The 15,362-nt window shown below is 37.5% G+C and overlaps 1 protein-coding gene across 6 annotated transcripts in view; it reads left to right on the top strand.

Moving 5' to 3' along the window:
- The window catches only part of peak1 (pseudopodium-enriched atypical kinase 1), a 250,855-nt gene that overhangs the window by 78,617 nt on the left and 156,876 nt on the right, over window positions 1-15,362 (top strand). For 5 of the 6 annotated variants that reach the window (XM_072282795.1, XM_072282794.1, XM_072282796.1 and 2 more), the window contains exon 3: window positions 1,648-1,736. The exons of the other annotated variant lie outside the window; for it this stretch is intronic. The gene's annotated coding sequence lies outside the window, so the exon portion shown is untranslated. The remainder of the gene's footprint in view (window positions 1-1,647; window positions 1,737-15,362) is intronic. 6 annotated transcript variants of the gene reach the window in all.

The following is a 15,362-nucleotide window of genomic DNA, read 5'->3' on the forward strand; positions in this document are numbered from 1 at the left end:
GAAAAAAGCTGAAATAAACATGCTAATTAATTAGGTGCCGCCCAGCACGTAAATGTCAGCCCAGATCAGAGGCGATTTGGACTGGGCCAACATTTACGCGCCAGGTGGCACCTAATTAATTAGCATGTTTATTTTGGCTTTTTTCTTAAAGATGTGTTGGGTGCATCCCGGCTACCGCTGCATCCCTGCATGCTTCATGGATCGATATCGGTCAGCAGCCTGGAGGGTGGGGACCACTGCACCACCCCAACCTCCAACAACTCAGCCTAACACACCATCATCAGTGTGCTCGGCGCTGTCTTTCCAATTCCAGTAGGTGATACTGCACTGTACATACATTATTTCTACTTTATATAAGCTGTGTATTTTTATGTGTTATTTGGTATGATTTGGCAGCTTCATAGCTTAAAGGTTACTGGAGAGAGTGTTTCTGCTGAGAGCGCTTGTGCCATATTTCTGCCGAGAGCGCTTGCACTGTGTTTCTGCCGGGAGCGCTTTCATGCAATTTTCGCTACGGTGGACAGTGCGGCAATGATTGTAGAAAAGTATTTCAACTTTATATAGGTTGTGTATTTATCATATCATTCCTGCTTTTACTATATGTTACTGTTATTTTAGGTTTTATGTGTTATTTGGCATGATTTGGTAGGTTATTTTTAGACTCTGCGAACACTCACAAATTTTTCCCATATCAATAAATGGTAATTGCTTCTTCACTTTACGACATTCCGGCTTACGAACCGTTTCATAGGAATGCTCTACCTTTGGGTGGCGGGGGAAACCTGTATCATGATGTGGTTAACACACACAAAAAAGAGTACTGTAATTCAGCAGGTTGGGCAGCATCTCTGAAAATAAATAAACAGTTAATGCTTCAGGCTGAGATACTGAGAAATCCTTTGTGTCCTGATGATGGGTCTCACCATTAAACATCAACTGTTTATTCATCTCCATAGACGCTGCCTGTCCTGCTGAGTTCCTCCAGCATTTTGTGGTATGTTGCTCTGGACTTCCAGCATTTGCAGAATCTCTTGTGTTTATGATGTGGTGTACCCAGATATCTTTTAAAAATGACCAAGCACAACAATTGAATAAAAAATCATGTGTTTGTAGGAGTACTAAAAGTTACTAAGAAATTGCCAAGAGGATTGAATCTGAGCTGTATTTTTATAAATGAGTTGTATGGGGTTTCAGAGTCCATTTTGGTATATCTCAAGAAATGTTATTGGTACCACCTCAGTTTTGATTTGCATCAGTGACCTGAAGCGCAATGTTAATTGATTGAAATTTGCAAATATCAAATAAGAAGCATTATCAAGGCAAAGGACGTTGATTAAAACATGTTAATAATTAGGTAATGACATGATTTTTCTTACTAACTGTGTATCTTTGTAGAAAAGAAGAAAAGTATGATTGATGCTGAAGTTGCTTAAGGTGAAATTGTTTAACATATTTCTGGTTCATACCCATAAAGTACATTTCCAGGGAGTGTAAAAGTGTCAAATGTTTGATTATTATTTAAGAAACAATTTTAGTTTTGAAAGAATATAGTGATTTTTTTTTCTGGATAGACAAATAACGTGGGATAATTGGCCTTGCTCATTGTAATTCATTTTGTGACCTTTTGATCTTTTTGTTGCATTGCAGATAATTTTATTTTGCCTGGTACATTCCCACCTCTTGCAATCAATTTTTGATTTGAAGCAAAATATAATTACTGCACAGAGAATCTTATGGTAAGTGGAAAGTATTCTTGGACACCTTATAGCAACTGTACCACATTTCGTAGTTTACAGTGCAATGTACAGGGACTACAAATTGTCTTAGAGTAATTACAGAACTAAAGATAGGGTCGAATTACAGGCTTTATTTTTTTTCTCACTTGCTCACAACCAGGTTTTTCCTTTTAATTTTGATCTGCTGATGAATATAACTCATGGACTTCTGTAATTGTTAGTTGAGTTATCTCTGCCCATGGGCCAAATCTTTCCAAATGTTCATTTCTTTTCCCGTTTAGAAATAGTTTCAGATTTTGTTGGATCAAATGGCTTCCTCTCATTTTGATTTGTCCATAATATTTATCTCCTGTTCATTTGATCATTTTCTGACCAAAGTGTTGATTACCTGTTTCCCTTCCTAGGGTATTGTTAAATGATATTGTGAACTGCACCCTTACAGTGAAAGTCACAAATCATATTCTCTTCACCCTCAACAAATTCTTCCCCTCATTTGTCTTGATCTGTGTATAGCCTTTGATAAAGTTGATCGTTCTATTCTCCAAATATTTTCTTCTGTGGTTTTGCAGAACATTTCTCTTTATAGTTCCATATGTAGTGTAGTGTGCTAATGCACAAGTCACTAAGCATCAACATGTTACTCCCGTTTGCTCACCTGCATGTTATCTGTTGACATATCATTGATTGGTACTATGAAAACTTCATGCATAGCTGAAGCAGCTTAACTTTATCTCATCCACACGCTGAATTACTCCACTGCCCCCCATGTAGTACAATGTTCATCTGAGTTTGTCACAGAACAAAAGTTTGACATGGAACATGATAGTGTAGTGGTTAGTACAATGTTTTACAGTACCAGTGAGCTGGGCCTTTTCTCACCGCTCTCTGTAAAGAGTTTGTATGTTCTCCCATGACTATGTGGGTTTCCTCTGGGTGCTCCAGTGCCCCCAAAGAAGTATCAGTTGGTAGGTTAATTGATCATTGTAAATTGTCCTGTAATTAGGTTAGGGTTAAATCAGGGGTTGCTGAGCAGTGTGGCTCAAAGGGCCAAAAAGGCCTATTCTGCACTCTATCCCAATAAATTAATAAATAAGTAATATAACATAACGTTTTCTTCCATATAGTTGGTGCTCACTTAAAATCCTTGTAGTTACAGACCACAAACCAAGTCAGGGTGTTGTAATGGACTCCGACTTAAATTTTAACTGCCACATTAAGATGACTACAAAGTCGGCCTACTATCATCTTAAAAATATAGCGAGAGCTGAAGGGCTTCTGTCTCAGCAAGATCTAGAAAACTCATCCACGCATTTATTTTTAGTAGACTTGACTACTGTAATGGCATTTTCACAGGTCCCTGTGTGTAAAAAAAAATCCCTCAGACAGCTGCAGCTCATTCAGAATGCTGCTGCTAGAGTCTTAAGACCAAGAAAGTAGAACTTGTTACTCCAGTTCTCAGATCGCTACACTGGCTTCCTATACATCAGAGGACTGAGTTTAAAATATCTTTGCTGGTTTGTAAAGCACTGAGTGGTTGAACAAAAATTCATCTCCAATCTCTTGCTGCATTATGAACCTTCCCGAACTCTCAGGTCGTCTGGGGCGGGTCTACTTACCATCCCCAGAGTCAAAACTGAACATGGTGAAGCAGCTTTTAGTTACTGTTCTCCACATATCTGGAATAATCTTCCAGAAGAGCTGAAGTCTGCCCCAACTTTAAGTTCTTTCAAATCGAAACTTTAAACTTTTCTTTTTGCTGTAACTTTTAATTAGAATTTCCTGCACTGTAACTTCTATTTATCATATCTAACTTTGTCTGATTTTATTCTTTGGTATATTGTCTGAAATTTGAGATTTGATATTTATATTTTGTTCTATGCAAAACAATTCGAATTGCCTTGTGTTTCAAAAGTGCTATACAAATAAACTTGTTTTCTTACATGTATCTGCTCCATTACCAGTGCTGATTTTTTACTTTAGTACCATTTCCAATCTCTAACTCTGCCTCAGATTTTCTGTGATGGAAACACTTAGCTATGCTTTGACATCTAGAGAAGCTCAGAATCTTCCTGTGTGGCACCCCATTGTCAACCAGATATAAGTGTTCTGATCCAAAACTTTGTTGCATATACTTCAACTCAGTCCAAATTTTTTTTTAATCTATTACCTTTGAACTTGCTAACCTACGTGCCTACTATACTATACGATATTTCAGTTTTGAAATCCTCTTCCTTGTTACAATGTTGTAAAGTCATAGAAATGCATCATGAAGTAGGACTTTTGACCAGCTGAGTTAATGCTGATTCTTTTTTTTTAATTTTATTTTTATTTGGATAAGGAATTCACAAATATCATGTACTTTTTTCACACATATAACCTTTTCCATTTTTTTATATGTATAAAACTACAATTATTTATACTTAAGTACACATTGAGATGATATAAAAGGAAAATAAACATTTAAATAGATAATTATGTACTGTGGTAAATCTAACCTATTAGGCTAAGTAATGGAATTAGTTGTTAAGAAAAATGGTAATAATAGTTTCCATATAACCCTTCTGGACCATTTCCACTGGTCCAAAATTTCGTATATAAGCCTATGTATCAACCATTGTAGGTGTTTATATCCTAATTTGTTCATGCTTGCTCCTGCCCGCAGACATAATTATCCAATCCCTATGTACTTATTTACTTAATTTTTTCATTTTTTTATCCCTTTCCCAAATCTTTCCCTTTACTTGTGTTAATTCTCTATTTTCCAAAAGAAAACAAAAAACAGTAAACATTTAGACTAGGGGTGCTTACGTTAGCAATATTACTGTGTTGATGAGAAGAGCAGTATAAATCATTAGGAGAGTCATCTAAAGTCTGCTCGCATTGGGGTTATATATTCAATCCATTTATTCCAGATTTGATAAAATTTTTCTTTTTGAGTTCTCAGGGAGTAAGTCAACTTTTCCATTTTAAATATTTCCAAAATAATTTTGTACCAATCTTCTAATGTAGGTGGTATTGGATTTAGCCATTTTCTAGTGATTGATTTCTTACTTGCCGCTAAGAGGGCCTGTAGCAACTTTATATCTTCCTTCTGTTCAAGAAACAATACATGCCCCAAATAGAGCGTTTCAGAGTTCAGAGGTATCTGGGACCTAAGTACCTTAACTAATATTCTATGAATACCTTCCCAAAATAAACTTAATTTAGGGCAATCCCAAAAAATATGAAAATGATTTGCCTCCTTGGAGCCGCACCTTCTCCAACACATCACATTTGTATCTTTATATTTTTCCTGATATGGGGTCTTGAAGTATCTTATAATGTTTTTCCAACAATGTTCTCTCCAAGTCAAAGAATTAGTCGAGGACCATTGAAAGCTGCAGATTTTCCCCCAAGCCTCCTCTGAAAGTACCAACCCCACTTCTTTCTCCCACTTCTCTTTAATATACAGTGTATTTACATTTTTAGCATGGGAGAGTGCATTATATAATCGAGAAACTGATTTACTAGGTATTGAACTGCAAGCCGAATTCAGAATCTTGAAAAGTTCTAATTCTACTGTTGATAGGTCTGTATATCTACAACTCTGGTTAACATAGTTTCGTACTTGAAGGTACCTAAAAAAGTCATTATGTTCTAGGCCATGTTTGTCCTGCAGGATTTGGAAACTTTGTAATACTCTTTTATCTATAAATGAGAGGTAGGTTGTAAGACCTTTCTTTATCCATAGCTCAAATCTTTTATCTCCTCTGTTGGGGAGGAATTCGGTATCATATGCACACCATCTAAAGAGTTTTAACATGTTATTAATTCCACATGAATTAACCACCTTCTGCCATACTTTTAATGTAAGATTTATCCAAGCGTTTTTAAATTTTTCCAACTGGGCCATCAATCCTTTGTCAGCTATTGAGGCCTGAAGAGGAAAACTGTCAACTAATCCAAATTCTATTTCCTTCCATCTAGCCTTATATTCCCTATTACACCAATATAACAGAGGGGTTATCTGTGAGGCATAAAAATAATTTCTCAGGCAAGGAAGAACCATGCCTCCTCCTTCCTTCCCTAACTGTAAGGTGTTATATCAAATTCTAGGTTTCTTTCCTTGCCAAATGAAGCGGGAAATCCATTTGTCCCATTCCCTGAATTGATTATCATCCACCTACACCGGTAAAGTACGGAAAAGATACAATAACCGAGGAAGAATATTCATTTTTATAGTATTTATCCTTGAATTTAAACTTAAAAAGGGGATAAGATTCCATCTATGCATATCTGCTTTTATCTCTGAGATTAATGGCCCATAATTTACCTGTGACAGTGTTGAAAGATCCTTCGGCAGGGTTATTCCTAAATATTTTAATGATTTAGCTTCCCACTTAAGATCATATGTATCCTGCAACTTTTTGGATGGTGTATAATTTAGGGACATAACCTGCGTTTTCTTTACGTTTATTTTATAACCTGATATTTTCCCAAAGTCATCCAACAGTGTAAACAATCCTATAAATGATTTTTCTGGTTCACTCAGATAGACCAAAACATCATCTGCGAATAACGCCACTTTCTGTTCAATCCCTGCCACCTTGATACCTTTTACGATTTCACTCTGTCTTATTAGTTGGGCAAGCGGTTCAATATATAGCGCAAAAAGGAGAGGAGAAATTGGGCATCCCTGTCTTGTGCCTCTCTCTAAGATGAAGGAGTCAGAGAGATCCCCATTTATCTTAATTCGGGCTGTAGGGCTGTCATATAGAGTCTGAATTACTTTAATAAACTTTTCTTGAAAGCCGAATCTTCCTAACGCTCTGTATAGGAATGCCCAACTAACCGAACCAAAAGCTTTCTCAGCGTCCAATCCTACTACCATTGTCTCTGTCTCGTTCTTATTAACCTGTTCTAATATGTGCAGAGTTCTCCTTATGTTGTCCTGTGTTTGTCTTTGTTGAATAAATCCAGTCTGGTCTAAGTGGATTAGGCCAGGTAAAAGCTTTCCCAACCTGCGCGCTAATATAGATGTAAATAGTTTGTAATCTAAATTAAGAACACTAATTGGCCGATAATTGCCACATTCTAGTTTATCTTTACCCTCTTTAGGAATAACTGAAATAATCGCTTCTCTCCAGGAAGGTGAAGTTTCTCCTCTCTGCAAGATCCAATTAAAGGTGTTAAGTAGTAATGGGGCTAACTGTGTCTTCAGGGACTTGTACCACTCTGAGGTAAACCCATCTGAACCCGGGGACTTTCCACCTTTAACCTAGAGATGGCCACGTTCAGTTCTTTGACAGTTACTGGTTCTAATAAACTTTCATTTAGTAAATCTGAAAAATTCAATACACTGTCTATATAGGGCTCATTGGGGGCCCGGGGTTGGGAGTACAGCTCTCGATAATATGTTTCAAAACTCTCTTGAATTTTCCCTATTGTACTCTCCACAAGCTTTGTCTTTGGATTCTTTATTTTATGAATTGTATTGTCTGCTTGTTGTTTTTGTAATTTATATGCTAATAATCTAGCTGATTTACCTCCTACTTCATAATTCTTTTGTCTCAGGTAAAGAAAATTTCTTTGAGTTTCCAATGTATAAATATCGTCAATTTCACTTTGCAATTTCCTAATTTCCTGTTTTCGATTTGAATTACTTTTGTTGCTATCTACAACTTGAAGTTATTTTAATTTTCCTTGAAGGTCTGCTAATTTTTGTGCGTTGATTTTTTTCATGTGAGTGGTAATGGAAATAATTTTCCCTCTCAGTACAGCTTTCAATGTATCCCATAAGATCACTGGTGATGTTTCTCCCGTGTTATTAAGGTCTAGATATTCTTTGATTTCTCCCCTTAATCTCTCCATTACTTTTGGGTTATTGAGTATATGTGAGTTTAGCCTCCATAGTGTTTTCCTCATTTTCCTTTCCAGGATTAGAGACATAGAGACTGGGCTATGATCCGACAGATCAATTGCTGCAATATTACAGTTTTTTATCCTGAGTCTATCTGTATTAAAGATAAAGAAATAGTCTATCCTTGAATAGGCTGAATGAGGGAAAGAGTAATATGTATAATCTTTACTAGTAAGGTGTAATTCCCTCCAGACATCTATAATTCCCAACCCCTCCATCAATGAATTCACTTTCCGAGTCAGAGGTTTATTCTGAGTAACTATTCTTGAAGAATCTAATATAGGATTTAATCTAATATTAAAATCCCCTCCACAAATTACTACCCCTTGAGAACTGACCATTAGGTCAAAAATGTGTCTATAAAATGACCATTCACAACCTGGAGGAGCATAAACATTCAGCAATGTTATTTCTGTACCTTCTATTCTTCCTGTGATTTTTACGAACTGTCCTTCTTTGTCTCTAGTCTCTGAAATATGTTCATAATTAAGAGTACTTGATATTAAAGCAGCTACCCCTCTTTTGTGACTCAATTTATATGATGAATAAAATACATGCTTAAAGCCCATTCTTTTTAATATTCCATGTTCAGATTGGCTCATATGTGTTTCCTGGAGAAAAGCTATTTGCGCCCTCTCTTTTTTCAATTTAAACATAATCTTATTTCTTTTAATTGGATTCAAAACCCCATTAACATTATAGGAAATTATTTTTACCAATTCAGTTTGCATTTTTCTCTAGTAGAAAAAAAACTCTCCTTTTCTAACCAAACAGTAAGCAATCCCTTCTCAACAGTAAACCAAGACATATAACCACACCCTAGACATTTTTGAACGTGCAACATTTGAAAATTTTTCCCGACTTCCCACAGTGAGGCCTGAGCACCGACCCGCCTCAGTTCAGAGGGATAACCTCTATCTTCACCCTGTGTTAGAGGGCCCTCAGCAGTTTGAATAATCATAAAGAATTTTCTCCTATTTATGTCTCGACCATATTGCTATCATTCAAGTTATTCCATCTAGTTTATTTTCAATTACCAGTTTTCATTTTACCTTTAAGTCCGATTTACTCTTTTCAGTCATTTCTCTTAATTAATCTGTGTTCTCTGTACACTCGCGTCTGAATATTTGCAGCTTTTCCTTGTAGTTTGACACTCTGGTTCGTGTGGAGTGTCCTCGCCCCACTAACTGCCACGACTTCTGCCGAATCCTCGCCAGTAGCGACTCCGGTTGGGTGATAACTTTAATAGGTAGTCCCCGGTCCGCCAGGTCCAACGTTGCCTCCTCCACCGTAACGTAAGTTTTTGTCCCTTCGTCGTAAAAGACTCTCAACCGAGCTGGATACAGGGTCTGGAATTTGATGTGTTTCCGTATATTCCTTCCGTCTGGCAAGAATCCCTGGTGCGTAGTCGTGGTCTAAACTGATTTTACAGTTGTTCCACATGAAACCTTTCTTTTGCCATGCCCTTTTAAGCACCTCTTCCTTCGTTCTGTAACTGAGAAATCTGACCAGAATCGATCTGGGCTGGGCGCCTGCCGGAGGCTGTGGTGCCAACGCGCGGTGAGCTCTTTCTATCTGTAGGTCTTTTGCGGCCGGTATATCAAGGTTCTCTCTAGGTAGCTTCTCCACGAAGGGAATCATCAATCCGGGTTTACCTTCAGTTCCTTCGGGAACTCCGTAAATTCTCACATTTTCCCTTCTCGAGCGGCCTTCTTGATCTATTAGTTTCCACTGGAGCTGGTCTTGCAGCTTCAGCATTTCTGCTATCACCTCCTCTGTGTTTTGTAGCTTCTCTTTAATTCCAACAATCCTCGCTTCGGCTTCATCTATCCGCGAGTTAGTTTTTACTATTTCTCCTTTAATATCTTCCAGCTGTTTGCTGTTATCTTGTCGGAACTCGCGAGTCTCTCCAAGAATCAAGGACAGAGTCACTGATTCCCCCTCATTATCTCAGTCCTGGCTTGCCGTGGGGGAGCTAGGCCCGTCGCCTTGCTGCGTCTCTTTATGTTTATCAGCCTTCGGAGCGGACTTTTTAATCTTGTTCTTAGACATCATCCTTGCCCCTTTTATTAATATAGTTATGCAATATTAAGTATTTGTCTAAATTCGATTATGGGGCAGTTTACCTTCTTTTTTGTCGAGAGACCTTTTCCTTACGCCGCCATTCCCTTGATGACCCGGAAGTCCCCAAGTTAATGCTGATTCAATTTTGCACGTCCTACCCCAACCTGTTGATTCTTCCCTTATCCCTTTGTTTGCTGTTCTTTCTCTCTGTCCTTTGTAGCGCATCAGGTGGCAACCTTGCTGTTTCTTTAGCAATATAATATTGTATAATTTTTCTCAATAAATAAATGAACAAGTATGTTTTTTGTGTTATTTATTTAATTGGGTCTCTTTATCTAGTTTTTGGACTTGTGTGAAGATCTGATCGCATTTTAGGTCATATACAGATATAGCGAAAATTCTACAGGGTTCACAAACTTTCTAGCACCTCTGTCAAATCATAGTTGATTCCTTAAATCTGTATTTTACTACCCTACACAGAAATTTCACTGATAATGACCTGATACGAAATTTTTACAACTATTATAAATAAAATTGACATCCAAATGATTGTAGCTAACATTTGTTCAATGGTACAAACTAATATCCATAAGACAAAGGAGCAGAAGTTGGCCATTCGGCCCATTGAATATCAGGGGATGTATACAATATACAACCTGAAATCCTTACCCTTTGCAGACATCCACGAAACAGAAGGAAAAAAAACCAAAGAATGAATGACAGAAAATATTAGAACCCCAAAGCCCCCCTCCCCCTATGCACAAGCAACAGCAAAAACATCAGCCTTTCCCCCTTCCCCCTCCTCCCTCTTGCTCCAGCAAAAATATCAAGCCCCCACCACTCAGCATGCATACTGCATAACATTTATTGAGCCTTGCCAAAGAGGTCAAATGATATCTTATGAACTACTTCCTAATTAATGTAGGAATCAGGCAAGAACATATGTTTGTAATGCCCAATATTAATCAAGACCCAGCAACTTTGATGTGTGTTGCTCCACATTAGCAGTTTTTTTTTGTTTAAATTCCTGTTGGTACTTCAGTGTTATGTGCACCAGAGAAAGTAGTCTCCATGATGATGAATTTCTCCAAGTAACCTTTCACCAATATGACTGATAGCCTCATGGCAACAGCTTCAAATATAGGTTGTATAAGTTTACATCTTCCATGGTTGGTTGAAGGTACAGCATGTTCATATCAGTTTCTGCCTTCAAGTCTGCTTGGAGGTACAGCAAGGATAAACTCAGATGGAGCGGGTTTGGCATAAAGGAATTACATCTCAAATAGAAAATTCTACTTTCAGCATATCAGTTTGTTGTTCTTTATTCATGCAATATCTTCAGGATTTGCTGAACCTAATTGAAAGATGGTCATTTGAAATTTCAGAGTTAACACCCACTGAAAATCTCTTGGCCAGGGGAGCTTTGTACCAGTTTCAAAGCTTCTTTATCAGTCTACTAAACTTGTGTGTAACAGTGTTGATTCTGAAAATATTCACTCTCTACTACATTCTTTGCCACTGACTTTAATTAGTGAATGTTTAATTTGGGTTTGATTATGTACCAGTTGTTTAACTTAAGAGTAAAGATCAGGTTGTTATTTCTTGAATTAATAAATGAGAAAAAAGGAATCTTGGGTTTAAACCAGGTAAATTAGATTTGCAGTTTGACTCATCCTGTGTAACGATGTACATCATTACAAAACAGCTTCAGTAGACCATTTCATCTCTGAATAAAGGTTTGTATAGTTCGAGGCTTGAAGACAGCTTAATGATGCTATCCTTTTGATAGCTTTTCTCTTTCAAGAGAGTTGCTGATTAATCCTGGGCAATTCAGCTACTGACCATTATTCTACTATTTTAACATAAAAACATGTATCTGCTTCTAAAAAGAAACTTAGAAATAAGACAAAGTTCTAAAACTTAATCAGAATATGGAATGAACAATTTCACAAGCAAAAAAATGCATAATAGTTCAATGACCGGTGGAAGTATTGACAAACATTTAGGAGCTTGACAGTCATATGCGTACAATGCTGCAGAATTCAGCTATTTATTGCTTTCTGATCTTGACCCTCTTCAACACAGATGATAGCAAGTTAGAATCATTGAGAAAGACAGATAACAATGGGTCCATTGTCCCATCAAGCCCCTAATTTAACAACAGGAATTCTGCAGATGCTGGAAATTCAAGCAACACACATCAAAGTTGCTGGTGAACACAGCAGGCCAGGCAGCATCTCTAGGAAGAGGTACAGTCGACGTTTCGGGCCGAGACCCTTCGTCAGGACTAACTGAAGGAAGAGCTAGTAAGAGATTTGAAAGTGGGGGGGGAGGGGGAGATCCAAAATGATAGGAGAAGACAGGAGGGGGAGGGATGGAGCCAAGAGCTGGACAGGTGATTGGCAAAGGAGATATGAGAGGATGATGAGACAGGAGGCCCAGGGAGAAAGACGAGGTGGGGGGGAACCAGAGGATGGGCAAGGGATATAGTCAGAGGGACAGAAGGAGGAAAAGGAGAGTGAGAGAAAGAATGTGTGTATAAAAATAAATAACGGATGGGGTACTTTTATACACACATTCTTTCTCTCACTCTCCTTTTTCTCCCTCTGTCCCTCTGACTATACCCCTTGCCCATCCTCAGGTTCTCTCCCCCCCCCCCCCCCGCCCCATCCTTCTCCCTGGACCTCCTGTCCCATGATCCTCTCATATCCCCTTTGTCAATCACTCCAGCTCTTGGCTCCATCCCTCCCCCTCCTGTCTTCTCCTATCATTTTGGATCTCCCCCTCCCTCTCCCACTTTCAAATCTTTTACTAGCTCTTCCTTCAGTTAGTCCTGACGAAGGGTCACGGCCGGAAACGTCGACTGTACCTCTTCCTAGAGATGCTGCCTGGCCTGCTGCGTTCACCAGCAACTTTGATGTGTGAAGCCCCTAATTTATACCAGCCTTATCCTAACTCATTCCGCCACCCCTCCCCCACATTCCCATCAACTCTTTTTGGATTTTATCAAATCTTCTGTAGTTGGAGAAACCTACTTTGGTCAATTAACCTATCATCTGGCAGGTTTTTGGGTGGCGAAATGAACTAGAGCAGCTGGATGTCATGGAGAATGTGTAAGCTGCTGGCAGCACTAGAGGTCAGGGTTGAACACTGATTGCTGAAGTGTTTGCTGTGTCACTGTGCTACCTGCTTGTATACATACACAACTCTTTGAATGCCATTGGGAAAGATAAGCTAAATTACCTATGTTTGCCCTACTTGGGTGTGTATTTACCGTTTCTCATGCTGTTCCACTTTCTTGGGGCTGCTACACTGTGTAGGTGGTTACAAAGAAAGTTGTTTGTTTTCGTATTTATTTAAATGGTGGTAGAAAGCTCAGTTCCTGTGCTGTATCTTTAGATTAAAAACATGGTTTCTAGTGTATTTATTATTCATATTATGTAAAGAAAATTTGGAAGTTTACATTTTTAATTCCACTCTGGAGATCTATATATTGAGAAGCCTTACATAGATTAAATATCTATTAGTCTTACTTTATTTAAGGTGTGTATAAATGAGCATGTGAATCTCGCCTAGCCATATGAGTCTATGGGCCAACAGCTGAGAGATAAGAATAATATTGATGAATGCTCACTGGTTAGTATGGATATGGTAGGCTGAATGGCCTGTTTTCATGCTCTATGATTTTCTGATTGCCTATAGCTGTGCAGACTGCTAAGCAATGGTTGGTTTAATGAACTCTGAAGTAAAGTAAATACGTATCTCAGCCCCATCCCCCCCAGAAAACAAATAGTCATCTATTTGAGATGTCCTGATCCAGTTTCGTTAAGTATTTTCAAGTCAGAGGCTAATAGGATTTCAACAGGCCATCTGATTTCTTGAGTTTTCTGTAATTCGCATGTTGTTTTTATGTTAGTATAATTAGATGGAATTGTGGGATACTGTGGGTTGCCTAGCTGATACTGTCTGATCTAATCAGAATAAAAGTCTCATGAATCAGCTTAATACATATAATTGGCAACAGAATCAGAATTCATGGTAAGGCAATAAATTTGAGTGAGTTTTTATATCTGATGATTTAAATATTAAAAGCAGCTTCCTTCAAAAACTTTTCTATGATTGGCAGTCTTTATTGAATCCATATAAAAATCATGGAAGATGGATTTTAGAGCCAGTTATGTGATTTAAAAAAAAGTTACAGACTAATATGAACATGCAAAATTGGGATTTTTAAAAGAGGAAATCGTAGCAAAGTAAATTTAGATTTATTTAAAATTTTATCTGAAGTAATCTATCTGAGTGAAGCGTAATGGGGTGTGGAATCACTGGGGAGAATCTCCTTCCACTGTTCTGTGATGCACTTTATTCATGCATTGTGCTGAGCAGCTGTGTCCTGTTGCATAGCGGACGGGTTGCAGGAGGTAGATATATAACTATTTGCTGTATCTTTGTACAAATTTAAATTGAGAGCTTAAATGTTTCCAACTTAGTTACTGTTGATAATAAATAAATCTTTCTTACTCTTGATATTATTAAAAATATGCATTTTGAGTTTGAGAAATCACTGCAATTCAGAATTGAATCTTTGATTGAGTTGTCTTTGCTCTTTTGTTTTTACCAAATTATGACTCCAACTTTACTTTGACCATATATAAATATATATTCCTGTGCATTGTGAACTGCAGATCAGAGTAGGCTTGAGTTCATGTTGTGAGGTCAGTTTTGAACAACAAATAATGTGATCTTTGACGTAAAGTGGAAATTTAGCTTGCATGGTACACGTGTTTAATATTTAAGCTATTATCTGAAAAAAGCACTAAGCCATTTGCACTTTATACTTTAAATATATACTGTATTTGTTTCTGTGTAGTAGTGGAAAGTAAAATAAAATCTAGGATCTTATTGTATCCTTAGATTTGTGACACTTCCTTCTTGTCTATAAAATGGTTAGTTGAGAAGAATTAAAAATAAATCTTTGTTAAGTCTATATATAGTTTCATCATTTGGATCCGGGTCAAAGGTTTGTAGACTAATTTAAGACAAGTTAATCAGCTCACAAATGTCTTGTGTTTCTTATCACGTTCCACCCTTTACCATTATTTGTGGGGTCTAAGGTCCAAAGTCTAGGGAATGATGCATGAGTATGTACTGAATAAACTATGTAACCTTTGTCTGGATTTTTTTTAAGCCTGCCATTGTAGGCTCAAAGGAAAAAGTATATCTTAAAAATTAATACTTTGAGACTATGCTTTTAATTGTCAACATAGATCAGTACTCTGTAGACTCTATGAAATTCTAATCTGTTTTTTTTGTTTATTTGGGATACTTTATCTTGGAAATTCATTACTATGTATAGTTATGGTTGCCCAAAATGAAATTATCCTGACCATGGTTTATTTTATGTTATTTGACATGTCTCTGGGCAGTGGCAAGGGAAATGAATGATTTCACCTCTGGCACTTCATGAATGGATGTAAGCAAAGGCTTGCTTGTCAACTGTTGAGAGCTGAGGCTGAAGTGAAAGTGAATTTATGCAAACTCCAGACTTTATTGTGATTATCTTATCTTTGATTATCTTATCTGAGATTAGTGAATTGGGCATAAAAATCAATTGCCTTAGTTTCTATCAGGTCAGGTCATTTCAGGACTGGATGTATGGTGAA

The sequence above is a fragment of the Mobula birostris genome, chromosome 18, assembly GCF_030028105.1.
Source record: "Mobula birostris isolate sMobBir1 chromosome 18, sMobBir1.hap1, whole genome shotgun sequence".
NCBI classification, from domain to species: domain Eukaryota; kingdom Metazoa; phylum Chordata; class Chondrichthyes; order Myliobatiformes; family Myliobatidae; genus Mobula; species Mobula birostris.